Source organism: Musa acuminata, chromosome BXJ2-1, assembly GCF_036884655.1.
Source record: "Musa acuminata AAA Group cultivar baxijiao chromosome BXJ2-1, Cavendish_Baxijiao_AAA, whole genome shotgun sequence".
In the NCBI taxonomy this organism is placed as follows: Eukaryota; Viridiplantae; Streptophyta; class Magnoliopsida; order Zingiberales; family Musaceae; genus Musa; species Musa acuminata.
In genome coordinates this window covers 27470848-27484247 of record NC_088338.1, presented here as the reverse complement: position 1 = coordinate 27484247, position 13400 = coordinate 27470848, and the positions used below count along the sequence as shown (strand labels likewise).

Genomic DNA, 13400 nt, shown 5'->3' with positions numbered 1-13400 from the left:
GGGTAAACACCCCTCTTACAACCTTTTACAAGCAGCTCAACCTCTTACAAATTTTCAATACGAAAGACGGAGGAGAACTCTCTAGCAAATTGAAAACAAGACTTGCTAAGACTTTCTAAGACTTTTCTCTCAATCAAAATGCTTCTCAAAAAGTTGTAACCTCAGCTGAGATTAGAGGGGTATTTATAGGCCTCAAGAGGATTCAAATTTTGGGCTCCAAAATTTGAATTTTCTTAGGGTTTCCGGTGCTGGAGGTGCCACCGCCCAACCAGGCGGTGCCACCGCCCAGCGCTCGGGTGCTGGGCGGTGCCACCGCCCAGCCAGGAGGTGTCATCGCCCAGCACTCGGGTGCTGGGCGGTGCCACCGCCCAGCTAGGCGGTGCCACCGCCTACAGTGTTTTCAGCCCAACTACAGTGTTTTCAGCCACTAGTTGGGCTTCAATCTTGGCTCTCTAGTTCGCTGGTTTAGCTTAATTTTTAGCCTAAACCAACTCTGACTTTGGGCCCAGTTGGCCCCTAACCAGGATATAGGATTATCTCTTAATCCTAATCCTAATTACAAGTGGACTACATAACCAAAACACATCCTAAGCAAATTTTCAACCGCGAACGTCGAGTCTTGTTCCGGCGAGCTTTCCGACGAACTTCTTCCGACGGACTCCCTGCAAGCTCCCAATCTTTGTGATGACTTTTAACGAGTAGCCGAGCCTTCTCGGTGATCTCCGCGAGCCTCCGACGATTTCTTCGGCGAACTTCCGACACGTTCCCGATTTCTTCTCGGATGGTTCCGGCAGCATCTCCGATGATTCTTCGGTCTCTTAAACGTCCATCGAGCTCGACTCCGGTATCCTTGCTTTATGTTTTCTGGTTATCGTAGTTAATCCTGCACACTTAACTCAATAATATGGATTAGATCAATTAACCCACCAATTGATTATATCATCAAAATCCGAGATTCAACAATCTCCCCCTTTTTGATGATGACAATCAATTGATGACGGAGTTAACCATAACTCCCCCTATCTATATGCCATATTATGAGAAGATAAAAAACACTTGAATTCCATCCCATTGGATTCAAGCATAACCCGATAAGTTCTAACCGTAGAACTTATCGTTATTCTCATTAAGCATAATGTAAATGCGAAACTTTGATGAAAATCTTTTTCAAGTCGAAAGATAAGAGACAAATTTTACTATGACAAGAGATAAAGATTTTCAACTTGAATTGCATGATTATACATTTTAGACATGCATTCAATATGATCAATCAATCTTATGATATTTTCAAGGATTTTGCAAGGCATATAAGATAATCATCGATCGATCACTTTTCTCAAGGATTTTGCAATTCATATTTTGTCATGCTATTAAGAATGATATAAGTCATCACTTTTCTCCCCCTTTGTCATCAACAAAAAGGAAAATGAGACTTGAAGCACATATTGTCATACAACGATTTTATCATTGAAAATTAAGTATGCAAAAATATTTACGCAGAATTCATTTTAGAGGAAAATTCAGCATGCATTCATATTATCTAATCTCTTCTTTCTATGAATAATAGAAATTGTAGATGTATAAGAGAGAGATTGGGATAAAAAAATTCAAGTAGTAATTTCACGAAGTCAAGATCATAATTCGAATACAAACTCATTCAAATCGTCAAATTCATGAAAATCTCAACATTACTTTTTAATCATCACATAAGGCATTTAAAGAATTTTTGAAACATAGGAGAATGATGAATTTAAGCATACAATGTTTCAATCAAATTCAAGTCATGAATGCCAAAAGATATTATTTGTGATTCCAATTTTGCAAGATCAAGATTATGATTTAGATAAAACTTATTTAAATCAAATCGCTAACTTAAAATTCATAATCAAGTCATCGAAGTTGATTTCGAGATTTCACAACATGCCATATGGAATTTGAAGGAGAATGAGAGATGGAAAGAAGATGAAAAACTTTACGGAAAATCCAATCAAACAAGTTTATTGTTTAGGGACAATTTAACATACCTAATTCCCTTCTAATGAATTCAAATTGGTCTTCATTCAAGGCTTTTGTGAATATATCTGCTAATTGATGCTTTGTGTCAATGAATTCTAGAACAACATTATTGTTAAGGACATGATCGCGTATGAAATGATGCCTAACGTCGATGTGCTTAGTTCTAGAGTGCTGAATTGGATTTTTAGTAAGACATATGGCACTAGTATTATCACATTTTATGGGAATGTTTTTAAAGTGAATTCCATAGTCTTCTAATGTATTTTTCATCCAAATTACTTGTGCACAACATGCACTTGCAGCAATGTATTCGGCTTCCGCCGTAGATAGTGCAACTGAATTTTGTTTCTTAGAAGTCCAAGAAACAAGTGCATGTCCTAAAAATTGGCATGTTCCGGATGTACTTTTTCTATCTATCCTGCATCCGCCAAAATCGGCATCTGTATAAGCTATTAGATCAAATTTTTCAGATTTTGGATACCACAATCCTAAATTTGGAGTTCCTTTAAGATACCTAAATATTCTTTTAACACTCTTAAGATGAGATAATTTAGGATTAGATTGAAACCTAGCGCAAAGTCCTACACTAAACATAATATCCGGTCTAGTCGCAGTGAGGTAGAGTAGACTACCGAGCATTCCCCTATATGTTTTTTGATCGAAACTTTCACCATTTTCATCCATATCTAACTTAGTCGCAGTACTCATAGGGGTGTTTATTGCTTTTGAATTATCCATGTTAAATCGTTTTAACAATTCTAATGTATATTTCGATTGGTTAAGAAATATACCATCACTAAGTTGTTTGATTTGTAATCCCAAAAAGAAAGTTAATTCACCCATTAAACTCATTTCAAATTCAAGACTCATACATTTGGCAAATGATTCACATAGTGATTCATCCGAAGAGCCAAACATAATATCGTCAACATAAATTTGCACAATAAGAAAATTATTTTCAAAATGTTTAATAAACAATGTAGTATCAACCTTGCCTTTGGTAAAATTATTTAAAATAAGAAAGGAACTAAGCCTTTCATACCAAGCTCTAGGAGCTTGTTTTAAGCCATAGAGAGCTTTAGTCAATTTGAATACATGATTAGGAAGAAGAGAATTTTCAAATCCGGGAGGTTGTTCGACAAATACTTCTTCGGAAATAAAACCATTCAAGAAAGCACTTTTAACATCCATTTGAAATAGTTTAAAATTATTACTACTAGCATAGGCAAGGAGCATCCTTATGGCTTCTAATCGAGCCACGGGAGCGAAGGTTTCTTCGTAATCGATACCTTCTTCTTGGTTGAAACCTTTGGCCACTAATCTAGCCTTGTTTCTAACCACGATACCATTTTCGTCTTGCTTGTTTCTAAAGACCCACTTAGTACCTATGACTAAGTGGTCACTTGGTCTAGGAACAAGCTTCCATACCTCATTCCTCTCAAATTGGTTCAATTCTTCTTGCATTGCAATGATCCAAAAATCATCTTTTAAGGCTTCGTCAATGCATTTAGGTTCAATTTGAGAAAGGAAAGCGGCGTTAGCACAGAAATTTTTGAAAGAAGAACGAGTTTGAACCCCTTTTGATGTATCTCCTATAATTTGCTCTTTTGGATGAGCATCTACATACTTCCATTCTTTTGGTAAAGAAATTTCGGAAGAAGATGCATTCAAATGGCTATTTTGAGGAGAGGGTTCATTTAAATTCAAATTATCAAAACCAAGATCATCATCAAAATCATTTTTCTTTAAATCAGAAATTTCATTAAAAACTACATGAATAGATTCTTCAATTACTAAAGTTCTTTTATTAAAAACCCGAAAAGCTTTAGAAACGGAAGAGTAACCAAGAAAGATGCCTTCATCGGATTTAGCATCAAATTTTCCTAAAGCATCCCTTTCATTTAAAATAAAGCATTTACAACCAAAAACTTTAAAATAGGAGATGTTTGGTTTTTTGTTATTCCATAATTCATAGGGAGTTTTGGATAAGGATGGTCTTATTAGGACTCTATTCATGATGTAGCAAGCCGTATTTACGGCTTCGGCCCAAAAGTACTTAGGTAAACTATGTTCATTCAACATAGTTCTTGCCATTTCTTGTAGGTTTCTATTTTTCTTTTCAACTACTCCATTTTGTTGAGGATTTCTTGGAGTTGAGAAGTTGTGATTGTACCCATTACTTTCGCAAAAAATTTGAAAGTCACGGTTTTGGAATTCACCACCGTGATCACTCCGAATTGATGAAATCATGAAGCCTTTTTCGTTTTGAGTGAGTTTACAAAATTTAGAGAAACACTTGAAGCAATCACTTTTGTGAGCTAAGAAATAGGTCCAAGTGTATCTAGAGTAGTCATCCACAATCACAAAAACATATTTGCTTCCACCTAGACTTGTTGTATCAATTGGTCCAAATAGGTCCAAATGGATCAATTGTAATGGTCTAGTAGTGCTAATTTGATTTTTTGGTTTGAAGCTTGTTTTTATTTGTTTGCCTAGTTGACATGCATCGCATACTTTGTCCTTAATAAACTTTATATTTGGAATTCCTCGTACTAATTCTTGAGATGAGATCTTAGATATTGTTTTCATGCTTGCATGGCCTAATCTCCTATGCCAAAGCCAAGCATCATCATTTACGACGGAGAAGCACATTTCATTACTTAGTTCATCAAGATTGATGGTATAGACATTATTTTGTTTTAAAGCAATCATAGTGATGTTATGATTTGGTTTTTCAATAATGCACATATTTGATTCAAATCTAACGATGTAACCTTTATCGCATAGTTGACTAATACTCAAGAGATTATGTTTCAATCCATCAACTAGTAAGACATCATCAATGGAAAAATTAAATTTGTTACCAATAGTTCCCTTGCCAATGATTTTGCCCTTGTTGTTGTCTCCGAAGGTAACGTACCCTTCTTCTTTGCTAGTGAGCATAGAGAAATGAGATGGATCTCCAGTCATATGTCTTGAGCATCCACTATCGAGATACCATCTCTTGCTCCTAGCTTGTGGGTTTGTCTACAAAAGAGGATGATTTTTAGGTACCCATTTGATTTTGGGTGCCTCAAAAATTGACCCACTAACTTTGTTATTTATGATTGAATTCTTTATAGTTTCTTTAGGAACCCATATTAATTTTTGTGAACTAATTTTCCTAAATGGGCATTTGTAGGCAATATGTCCAGATTTGTAACAAAAGTTGCATTTCATATAAGAGGAAACATGTAATGTAGGTCCTTTTATGAAAGTGGTAGGATTTTGATGTAATCCTTTTACAAATCCAATTCCATTTCTATTTGCGATGTGACCCTTGTGTGCAAGGATCATATCTAATCCTTTGCTACCAAACCTTAAACTTTCCTTAAGAAGCAAATTTTCATTTTTTATTGCTTCTAAGTGCTCACACTTAGAGCATGGAGGAGTTTGAAGACTATCAAACTTATCTTGTAGCAAAGCATGCTCTTTCTTTAAGATACTTAACTTCTTGCTAACAGTTCTACATTCATCAAATAATTCATGAAAAGCGATAGATAGTTCTTCAAAAGATAAATCTTCATTAAATAAATCACATACCTCTTCTCCTAATGCCATTAGCGCGTAATGAGCAACTTGCTCGGTGTTGGACTCCTCTTCTTCGGATGCGCTTGAATCATCCCACGTTGCCTTGAACGCCTTCTTCTTTGATGTTCTCTTTTTGGCTTGAGGACAATCGTTCTTATAGTGTCCCGGTTTTTTGCATTCATAGCAAATCACTTGGTCCTTCTTTTGTTCAAATTTATTTTTTGTATTATTTTTAAATCTGTTCTTTCTTAAATATTTTTTAAATTTTTGAGTCAAAAGTGCAATGTCATTGTCACTGTCCTCATCACTTGATGTTCCTTTCAAGTGGTCTTCTTGTGATTTGAGTGCCATATCCTTCCTGTTCTTTGGAAGGGGGTTCTCGAGCTCGTCATGAGCTTGACATGTCATTTCGTAGGTCATTAGAGACCCAATGAGTTCTTCAAGAGGGAATGCTTTAAGGTCTTTGGCCTCTTGAATGGCCGTAACTTTTGGATCCCAACTTTTAGGGAGGGATCTTAAGATTTTAGTTACTAGTTCAAAGTTAGTAAAATCTTTACCAAGAGCTTTGAGTCCATTGATGACATCCGTAAACCGGGTGTACATGTCTCCGATGGACTCACTTGGTTTCATTCGGAAAAGTTCGTAAGAGTGCACAAGGATGTTGATTTTGGACTCTTTCACTCGGCTAGTGCCTTCATGAGTGACCTCAAGAGTTCTCCAAATATCAAAAGCCGAATCACACATTGAAACACGATTAAATTCGTTTTTGTCTAGTGCACAAAACAAGGCAGAGAAGATTTTTGAAATCCATTCGCTCATCGGAAGAGAAGATTTTTGAAATCCATTCTCGACAATAGACTAAAGCTCAAAGTCCATAGAAATGAGGAAGATTCTCATGCGAGTCTTCCAATATGTGTAATCTGACCCATTAAACAAAGGTGGTCGTGCAATAGAATGGCCCTCTTGCATGCCGGAGTAAGCCATCTCTCTTGGGTATTAAACCAAATATGAGAGATAACCTTGCTCTGATACCACTTGTTAGGATCGGAGCGGCACTAAGAGGGGGGGGTGAATTAGTGCAGCGGATTAAAACTTCGATTTTAATCAAAATCTTTCGTACGTTAAGAACGAAACTTGAGAAATTTAACTTGAAGGCGTATTCTTAAAGTTGCGCAGCAAGAGTAATACAAACTAAAGCAGTAAGAAGATTTGCAGTAATGTAAATGACAATAATAAAAAGCAAACCAGAGATTACGCCGATTTTTAGAGTGGTTCGGTCAAATGACCTACTCCACTTGCGAGGCCCCTCTTCGATGAGGCTCCCACCTTCCACTAGCAAGTCTCTTGAAATGGAAGGGTAAACACCCCTCTTACAACCTTTTACAAGCAGCTCAACCTCTTACAAATTTTCAATACGAAAGAAGGAGGAGAACTCTCTAGCAAATTGAAAACAAGACTTGCTAAGACTTTCTAAGACTTTTCTCTCAATCAAAATGCTTCTCAAAAAGTTGTAACCTCAGCTGAGATTAGAGGGGTATTTATAGGCCTCAAGAGGATTCAAATTTTGGGCTCCAAAATTTGAATTTTCTTAGGGTTTCCGGTGCTGGAGGTGCCACCGCCCAGCCAGGAGGTGTCACCGCCTACAGTGTTTTCAGCCCAACTACAGTGTTTTCAGCCACTAGTTGGGCTTCAATCTTGGCTCTCTAGTTCGCTGGTTTAGCTTAATTTTTAGCCTAAACCAACTCTGACTTTGGGCCCAGTTGGCCCCTAACCAGGATATAGGATTATCTCTTAATCCTAATCCTAATTACAAGTGGACTACATAACCAAAACACATCCTAAGCAAATTTTCAACCGCGAACGTCGAGTCTTGTTCCGGCGAGCTTTCCGACGAACTTCTTCCGACGGACTCCCTGCAAGCTCCCAATCTTTGTGATGACTTTTAACGAGTAGCCAAGCCTTCTCGGTGATCTCCGCGAGCCTCCGACGATTTCTTCGGCGAACTTCCGACACGTTCCCGATTTCTTCTCGGATGGTTCCGGCAGCATCTCCGATGATTCTTCGGTCTCTTAAACGTCCATCGAGCTCGACTCCGGCATCCTTGCTTTATGTTTTCTGGTTATCGTAGTTAATCCTGCACACTTAACTCAATAATATGGATTAGATCAATTAACCCACCAATTGATTATATCATCAAAATCCGAGATTCAACAAACTTCGGTGTTTTGATGGGATCTGGTGATTTAGTGCTGGCATTATCGCACCCGTTTCGCGTGCTTTGTCCCTCGCCTATGTGCACGTCGCGGTCGGCGTATCAACGTCCGGAGCCTCTTGCCCGTCACGAAACCGTCGGCGCTTTCTCGAACGTTCACGAAATCTCTATTGCAAGCTCTCTCCGAGCCCTAGCCCGACGACTGCGTATCGATCACGGCAAGCGCGTGCCGAAACCATCGGCACTTTCTATAACGATCTCGAAATCGCTATTGCGACCCCAATCGGGAAAGCTCTCTCCGAGCCCCTCGATACAGACAGTGTAGCGGTCACAGCAAATTTCCAGCCCCAAAACAATCGTCTCGGAGCTCTACGGGAGATGTTTCGTATCCCGAGATGCAAAAAGGAGTGCAACACGAGGACTTCCCAGGGGGTCACCCATCGTACTACTACTCTGGCCCAAGCACGCTTAACTTCGCAGTTTTGATGGGATCCGGTGATTTAGTGCTGGCATTATCGCACCCGTTTCGCGTGCTTCGTCCCTCGCCTATGTGCACGTTGCGGTCGGCATATCAACGTCCGGAGCCTCTTGCCCGTCACGAAACCGTCGGCGCTTTCTTGAACGTTCACGAAATCCCTATTGCAAGCTCTCTCCGAGCCCTAGCCCGACAACTGCGTATCGGTCACGGCAAGCGCGTGCCGAAACCATCGGCACGTTCTAGAATGATCTCGGAATCGCTATTGTGACCCCAATCCATAAAGCTCTCCCCGAGCCCCTCGATACTAACTGCGTAGCGGTCATAGCAAATTTCCAGCCCCAAAACAATCGTCTAGGAGCTCTACGGGAGATGTTTCGTATCCCGAGATGCAAAAAGGAGTGCAACACGAGGACTTCCCAGGGGGTCACCCACCGTAGTACTACTCTGGCCCAAGCACGTTTAACTTCGGTGTTTTGATGGGATCTGGTGATTTAGTGCTGGCATTATTGCACCCATTTCGCGTGCCTCGTCCCTCGTCTATGTGCACGTCGCGGTCGGCGTATCAACGTCCGGAGCCTCTTGCCCGTCATGAAACCGTCGGCGCTTTCTCGAACGTTCACGAAATCCCTATTGCAAGCTCTCTCCGAGCCCTAGCCCGACGACTGCGTATCGGTCACGGCAAGCGCATGCCGAAACCATTGGCACTTTCTAGAACGATCTCGGAATCGCTATTGCAACCCCAATCCGGAAAGCTCTCTCCAAGCCCCTCGATACTGACAGCGTAGCGGTCACAGCAAATTTCAAGCCCCAAAACAATCGTCTCGGAGCTCTACGGGAGATGTTTCATATCCCAAGATGCAAAAAGGAGTGCAACACGAGGACTTCCCAGGGGGTCACCCATCCTAGTTCTACTCTGGCCCAAGCACGCTTAACTTCGGTGTTTTGATGGGATCTGGTGATTTAGTACTGGCATTATCGCACCCGTTTCGCGTGTTTCGTCCCTCGCCTATGTGCACGTCGCGTTCGGCGTATCAACGTCCGGAGCCTCTTGCCCGTCACGAAACCGTCGGCGCTTTCTCGAACGTTCACGAAATCCCTATTGCAAGCTCTCTCCGAGCCCTAGCCAGACGACTGCGTATCGATCACGGCAAGCGCGTGCCGAAACCATCGGCACTTTCTAGAACGATCTCGAAATCGCTATTGCGACCCCAATCGGGAAAGCTCTCTCCGAGCCCCTCGAAACTGACTGTGTAGCGATCACAGCAAATTTCCAGCCCCAAAATAATCGTCTCGGAGCTCTACGGGAGATGTTTCGTATCCCGGGATGCAAAAAGGAATGCAACACGAGGACTTCCCAGGGGGTCACCCATCCTAGTTCTACTCTGGCCCAAGCACGCTTAAATTCGGAGTTTTGATGGGATCTGGTGATTTAGTGCTGGCATTATCTCACCCGTTTCGCGTGCTTCGTCCCTCGCCTATGTGCACGTCGCGGTCGGCGCATCAACGTCCGGAGCCTCTTGCCCGTCACGAAACCGTCGGCGCTTTCTCGAACGTTCACGAAATCCCTATTGCAAGCTCTCTCCGAGCCCTAGCCCGACGACTGCGTATCGGTCACGGCAAGCGCGTGCCGAAACCATCGGCACTTTCTAGAAGGATCTCGGAATCGCTATTGCGACCCCATTCCGGAAAGCTCTCTCCGAGCCCCTCGATACTGACTGCGTAGCGGTCACAGCAAATTTCCAGCCCCAAAACAATCGTCTCGGAGCTCTACGGGAGATGTTTCGTATCCCGGGATGCAAAAAGGAGTGCAACACGAGGACTTCCCAGGGGGTCACCCATCCTAGTACTACTCTGGCCCAAGCACGCTTAACTTCGGTATTTTGATGGGATCCGGTGATTTAGTGCCGGCATTATCGCACCCGTTTCGCGTGCTTCGTCCCTCGCCTATGTGCACGTTGCGGTCGGCGTATCAACGTCCCGAGCCTCTTGCCCATCACAAAACCGTCGGCGCTTTCTCGAACGTTCACGAAATCCCTATTGCAAGCTCTCTCCGAGCCCTAGCCCGGCGACTGCGTATCGGTCACGGCAAGCGCGTGCCGAAACCATGGGCACTTTCTAGAACGATCTCGGAATCGCTATTGCGACCCCAATCCGGAAAGCTCTCTCCGAGCCCCTCGATTCTGACAGCGTAGCGATCACAACAAATTTTCAGCCCCAAAACAATCGTCTCGGAGCTCTACGGGAGATGTTTCGTATCCCAAGATGCAAAAAGGAGTGCAACACGAGGACTTCCCAGGGGGTCACCCATCCTAGTACTACTCTGGCCCAAGCACGCTTAACTTCGGTGTTTTGATGGGATCTGGTGATTTAGTGCTGGCATTATCGCACCCGTTTCGCGTGCTTCGTCCCTCGCCTATGTGCACGTCGCGGTCGGCGTATCAACGTCCGGAGCCTCTTGCCCGTCACGAAACCGTCGGCGCTTTCTCGAACGTTCACGAAATCCCTATTGCAAGCGCTCTCCGAGCCCTAGCCCGACGACTGCGTATCGGTCACGGCAAGCGCGTGCCGAAACCATCGGCACGTTCTAGAACGATCTCGGAATCACTATTGCGACCCCAATCCGGAAAGCTCTCTCCGAGCCCCTCGATACTGACTGCGTTGTAATATCCCTCACTTTTGAAAATTATTAATAAATATTTATTTATAAATCGGAGGACCTATATGTAAATATGGAAATTTCAAGGACTAAACTGTTAAGTTGTAAAAAGAAGAAAATAAAGAAAACCGAAAACTTCGGTTTTATCCCACCGCCTCCCACGCTCTCTCTGTTTCTTCGAGAAACAGAGAGAAGCGGTGGGGCGTGGGGAGAAGAAGAAGAGAAGTAGAGGGAGAAGAGAAGAAGAGGGAAAAGAAGAGAGGGAGAAGAGAAGAAAAGAAGAAGTAGAAGAGAGGGAAGATGGAGAGGAGAAAGAGAGGCAGCTGCAGCAGCTAGGGCTGCAGCACCTCTGTTTCCCGCAGGTTGAAACAGAGGAGAGGATGTGTGGGGCGTTGAGGATGAAAAGGGAAGAAGAAGAAGAAGAAGAAGAAGAAGAAGAAGAAGGGAGGAGGATAGCTGCGGCAAGGCTGCAGCGAGGAGGTGTGTGGCGTTGGGGAGGAAAAAGGGAAGAGGAGAAGAAGAGAAGGAGAAGAAGAGGGAAAAGAGAGGGAAGACGGAGAGGAGCGAGAGGTGGCAGCAGCTAGGGCTGCAGCACCTCTGTTTCCTGCAGGTGGAAACAGAGGAGACGTGTGGGGTGTCGGGTAGGAGAAGAGCAGAAGAAGAAGAAGAGGAAGAGAAGAAGAAGGGGAAGCAGGAGAAGAGGTTGTGATACCTCTGTTCCCTGCATAGGAAACAGAGGAGAGGGTGTGTGTGATGCCGGGAAGAAGAAGGGGAGGAAGGAGAAGAAGAGAAGAAGAAGAAAGGAAGGAGAAGGAAGAGGAGAAGGGAAAGAAGTAGCTGCGGCTGCGGCTGTGGCAGCTGCAGCTATGGCAGGGAAAGAGTAAGAGGAAGGAGAGGAAGAAGAGAAGGGAAAGAAGGGGCTGCGGCTGCGGCGATGGCAGCTGCAGTTGGAAGAGAAGAAGGAGAGGAAGATGAGCAGGGGAGGAAGAAGGGGCTGTGGCCGTGGCTGAGGCTGCGACTGCAGCAGTGCAGCTGGGAAAGAAGAGAAGGAAAGGAAGAAGAAGAGAAAGTAAAAGGGAAGAAGAGAGGAAGAGGAGAAGGAGAGGCAGCTGTGGCAGTGGCAGCTGCAGCTGGAAGAGAAGGAGAGGAAATAGAGCAGGGGAGAAAGAAAAGGCTGCGGCTGAGGTGGCTGCGGCCATGGTTGCGACTGCGACTGCGGCAGTTGCAGCTGGGAAAGAAAAGAAAGGAAAGGAAAAAAAAAAGGGGCTGCGGACGGGATTGCGGCCGCAGCGGCAGCGATTGCGGCCGCAGCGGCAGCGACTGCGAGAGAAGGGAGGAAGGAAGGTAGTGCGGTGGAAGGGGCTGCGATTGTGGCAGCGGCAGCGGCGGCGGCTGTGGCAGCTGCGTTTAGGAAAGAAAAAGAAGGAATGAGAGTAAGAGAGAGCAGGTGACTGTGCCTCGATGTTCGACATGTGGTGTAATTGCGAAGAAAGGAAGAAAATGAGAGCACGAAACGAAACAGAGAGAGGACACGGAGGAAAAGTAGAAGGATTTGGGCTGGCACCTTCTTTGGATCTTCAGATCGAAATCTTTGAAAGGCAAGTTTCCCGCTTGTTTCGATCCTTTCTATTGCAAGTTCCGTGATCGTTTCTCCTATAATTGATCTGATATGTCTTATTGCAAGCTCCCTGATCGTTTCTCCTATAATTGCTCTGATATGTCTTATTGCAAGTATCCTGATCTTTCCTCACTGCCAATTTTATCTCCACATTTGCTTTGAATATGAGGAACTTTGAATTGTTCTAGCCTTGCATTTGATATATCTCCTGTTTAGACGTAACGATTCGAATCTGTGCAACTTCTGAGATTCTGACCTTTTGATACCGAGCTGCCTATAAGTCCTTGTGGAAACTCTGATTTATTCAAAACTGATTTCATTGGAAACTAGACTCGTAGACCTTTCCTTGATATATGGATTGAAAGATTTGGAATCCAAACACCTGCCCAGTTATCTATTGAATCTGACATTATGAATTCTGCCAACAAAGATTTTGTTCTACGACTCTTGCTTACCAAATTATTTGTAACTCTCTCTATTGGACAGTTCAATTCATATGAAGCCTGTCTTATCTGAAAGTATTATCCAATGATTATTTCTGAGTAAATTGGAGCACGACTGATAGTTTGAATCATTTGTTCAATGTGCCTTCTGTATTCTGCCAGAAATCGAGCTTTGGTCGATTTCTCATATTCTGGTTTCATTCTTTTGGAAATTGATATCCTTTAGCTTTCTTATTCAATTGAGCTTATATTACTGCCTTGAATTCTTGTATGCTCTTGTCCTTAAAATTATTACATTCTTGAAAACTGTTGTGTAACGTTTATGCTATATCGTATTGACTCATATAGGCGCATGTATATCCTATTGTTCCGCATTTGCTTTCGATATGTGCCTATTCCAGTTTCAT

At 43.0% G+C, this 13400-nt stretch overlaps 4 non-coding genes and 2 pseudogenes across 4 annotated transcripts; all 6 read right to left on the bottom strand.

Moving 5' to 3' along the window:
- Positions 1 to 8202: 8202 nt before the first annotated feature.
- Positions 8203 to 8321, bottom strand: LOC135601314 (5S ribosomal RNA). Its single transcript, XR_010483609.1, has one exon. It is a non-coding gene; the product is annotated as a 5S ribosomal RNA (ribosomal RNA).
- A 350-nt stretch (positions 8322 to 8671) lies between these two features.
- Positions 8672 to 8790, bottom strand: LOC135601606 (5S ribosomal RNA). Its single transcript, XR_010483896.1, has one exon. It is a non-coding gene; the product is annotated as a 5S ribosomal RNA (ribosomal RNA).
- A 350-nt stretch (positions 8791 to 9140) lies between these two features.
- LOC135603009 (5S ribosomal RNA) lies at positions 9141 to 9259 on the bottom strand (annotated as a pseudogene).
- A 350-nt stretch (positions 9260 to 9609) lies between these two features.
- LOC135603982 (5S ribosomal RNA) lies at positions 9610 to 9728 on the bottom strand (annotated as a pseudogene).
- A 350-nt stretch (positions 9729 to 10078) lies between these two features.
- On the bottom strand, positions 10079 to 10197 carry LOC135600764 (5S ribosomal RNA). The gene has a single exon (XR_010483077.1). It is a non-coding gene; the product is annotated as a 5S ribosomal RNA (ribosomal RNA).
- A 350-nt stretch (positions 10198 to 10547) lies between these two features.
- On the bottom strand, positions 10548 to 10666 carry LOC135600600 (5S ribosomal RNA). Its single transcript, XR_010482918.1, has one exon. It is a non-coding gene; the product is annotated as a 5S ribosomal RNA (ribosomal RNA).
- Between the last annotated feature and the right edge of the window lie 2734 nt (positions 10667 to 13400).